Raw genomic sequence first — 3,774 nt, 5'->3', positions numbered from 1 at the left:
AGAGAGAGAGAGAGAGAGAGAGAGAGAGACAGAGAGACAGAGACAGAGAGACAGAGAGAGAGAGAGAGAGAGAGAGTCTGCAATAATAAACACTTCAACAAAACTCGTGAGGGAAAATGTTGTTGTTCGTTTTTTGTTTTTGTTTTTTTTGGTCTTGAGTAAAGAGAAGTACGTCAACACAATAATGGTCATTTAGTGCCCAGAAAAGGTGAAGTGAAACAGATGGTCAGATAAAAATAAAGAGAAAGTAAAGTCGGACCTACTTGCAGCGCCCTCCAACTCCAATCATCCGTGATCATCCATGTCATAAAAAATTAATAATTTGAAACATGAGTAAGTCATCACCGATGCAGCCATAAACAATAGCGCAAGTATGAGAAGTAAAGCCTAACCTACTGTAACAGACACCTGTCCAAGACGATCACCTGTCCAAACGACCCCTTCCCACTTCCATCTCCATGAGCTTTTATATAATAATGACACTGTTATGACAGCCACTGTCACTGTCTAAAAAAAACATTTTTATAATTTATTCAACAGTGGGTGGCCATTTATGAAAAGTGTGTTTGGCTGTACTTTTCATGGACAAAGACAGGGAGGTCATCTCTCTCATACATAACCCACAATGTATTGAAAAAAAGGCAACACTGAAACTAAAACCCATTCAATCAATGAAGCATGTATGTGGTTTAATTACAACAAAATACAGGTACAATCATATCATATCACACAGTACAAAAAAACTTTCCAGCCATTGACCAGAACTTTGCATGGCATCGTCAAAGATGACATCCATAGATACATTCTATTGCTAGCTGAGGCAGTGGTGAGTATTACATTTACCTGCAAAAACCACTGAAGTTAGGTTTTGTGGCTTCACTTGCAAGTAAAACAGGAATACATTGAAGTACACCAAAATCTGCGGGACTGACGGATCTTCTTCTCTTTCTTTCTCCCACATTTTGGAATAGAGAAATGGTTCAAACAAAAAAATCCAAAAAAAATCAGGGATAGTCTTTTCTTTTAGTTAACCGTCTTATTTAGGATCAGGGATAGTCTTTTCTTTTAGTTAACCGTCTTATTTAGGATCAGGGATAGTCTTTTCTTTTAGTTAACCGTCTTATTTAGGATTAACCCTGTTCAGTTTAAGCAGACTACACTGTATGGCATGTGTGGTTGCCTTGAGAAAAAAAAAAAACTGGTAGGCTACATGTTACATTTTCCAAAATTGAATTACATACAAAGTGTAACCAATTCCGGGCCAAATGTCAAACACACTGAAAACGAGTTTGTGCAGCAAAGTATTATTCAGTTTCTTATCTTTTATTATAAAAAAGATTGCCCTTTGAAAAATCTTTCATTGTGTTAGTCTTGTTAATTAATTGTTTACCCTCCTATCCTTTTCCTATGCTACATAGATCTTATATTATGCAAACTCTCTATTCATCAGCCCGCCCACTTTCCAAGTAAAAGATTTTTAGTTTTAGAGGGAGTTTCCAGTACTTGTAACACAAAAAGGTCATATAATACAAGTGCCAAAGATTAGAAATGTTACCACTAAAGAGTACACACAAAGAAAAGGGGAGAGAAAAGTACGATATATGTCGTCTGATTGGAAAGAAGGAACAAACCATGCCTGAGCACCAGCCAGCCACCCACTTCCAGGTAACAGCAGACTAGAAGAATTGAAACGGATACTTGGGCTTGAAATTAAAATTGGATTTTACTTTATCAAAGGATCCTGTAAAAAAATGAATGAAATGGCAAATCCATGACAGTGTCTGATATAATGTGACCTGTCACATGAGTTTCTATGTGTAAACTTAAATCAAAATTGCACCTGTGATATAAATTCTGCCTTAGTCCAATGACTTTAAGTAGTTAAAGCATTTCGACAGCTACTGGAAGTATTTTAAGTGAAAATGGAGCTTTTATCTTTAATTTTCTGTTGTGACATGTGACATCAAACACTTTAAGAACCCATCATAATAATTTAATATCAACCTTCACAGAAAAATGGGCCCTGAGTTACCTTATTTGTTACCCAAAAAATGTACCGTAATTTGAATTCCAACTAAGTAATATTCAGCAACAATTCTGTGCTCTGAGCTACTTTAATTTCTGAGTTCCTGTGGCCACCTTTTGACCGTGTCCCATATGTCTGATTGGAAAGAATGAGCAACCCACGCCAGAGCACCCGCCAACCACCCACTTCCAGCTAACAGGAGAGTAGATTTAAACTGATAAACTAATTTGACATTTATAACCACATGATGAAGGTAATAGTATAAAAATTGAATTAAAAACACGCTTGTCAATAGCAAACAATTACTCAAAAAACCTATATTTTTGGGCAATTTGACGATTTTATTTTTTTTAAAAGCAAAATAACATTTTTGGGTAAAACCAACCAAGACAGTATTTCTCATAAAATTCCTCTACTTTACCCCTGTGGCCTAAGTAGTAAGTCTCAGTTTGAGAGTTAACCCGTCATAGATACAAGTACAAAGAAATATTTATAGTATAGCGAAGTGGAAGACTTTTCAACTCTAATTACCGATCATTCACGCACAATGCCCCTTCATGTGACAAAGAAATGTAAGCTCCTGACATTAAAATTCTAATAATTGCTTCAGTGCCCCTTCCAACACTTTTACCTCATTTTTTAGAAATGTATGTTCCTAAAACTAATTAAAGTTTAACATCATGTCGCTCTTATTGGCGTCGGTGGCCTAGTGTCGAGGCTCTCAGACTCGCAACCGTAAGGCAGGTCATGGGTTCAAATCCCATCATGCTTCCTGATGTGGTATCCTTGGGAAAGGCACTTTATATAAATCTTCCTCATTCAACCAGGTGGGAATGGGTACATGCAAAGAAGAGATAGAGTGAGCAAGATTGTGCTCATTCAGATTTAGTTCACATGCTGGATCTCAATTTTTAAAACTTTTTTCAAATGTTAAGTTGCTTTTTGTTTAAGTCCCCATAAACACAGTTAAGATCATTGAGGAGGTGGGCTTTGACCCTGCTTGTCAAGGTCAACCCTGACTGAGAGAGAAACAACGTCTAAGCAGAAAGACCCAGATGCTCAATATAAATTCTCCCTAAACAGGAATCAAACTCAGGTCTCCTGCAAGTCAAAGCGACAGCGAAGCACGTTATCACTACACCATAGATGCTGGACAACCTCTTTCAAGCACACAAACAATGATCACAAAGGTAAACAAGAACAACAAAATACTAGTAACTATGTGAACCATAGAAACCATCAGGATCATTATAATTGTGAGCAGAATTGAACCTGTATGTACACAAATTAACACATTCCTTTTATATTTTATGAACACAGCAAATATTCTTTGTGTAACAATAACCATACCTGAATAAAAAATATACATAGATTATTGTTTCAGATCTGCTATCAAATCTCATAGAGAGAAAAAATATTCGTGAGGCAGTGTAGTGAAATCAGGCGCTTCTCAAAATAATGAAACTGAAAAAAATGGCATTTTTCCGCTGGCTCATCAATTTTTATTGAATTTCTGTTTCTTGGCTGAACACCTTTAACGTTCATTTAAAAACCTATTTCAGCACCGATTTCACTGAAAAACATTGAATAAAGGTATAAGAAATGTAGATTTTCAGCTTCCAAAGACTCTGAAGCTATGGAATTCACCAAACTTCGCTGCCATTTTTTCGCCAATTTTATCTTAGAAACCAGCGACCCCCACTTGCTTCAATCGCAAATATGGGGACTTTTTTTTCGAGATAAATGGC

This window comes from Aplysia californica, unplaced genomic scaffold (assembly GCF_000002075.1).
Source record: "Aplysia californica isolate F4 #8 unplaced genomic scaffold, AplCal3.0 scaffold00293, whole genome shotgun sequence".
Classification (NCBI taxonomy): Eukaryota; Metazoa; Mollusca; class Gastropoda; order Aplysiida; family Aplysiidae; genus Aplysia; species Aplysia californica.
This window is presented reverse-complemented; position numbering follows the sequence as displayed.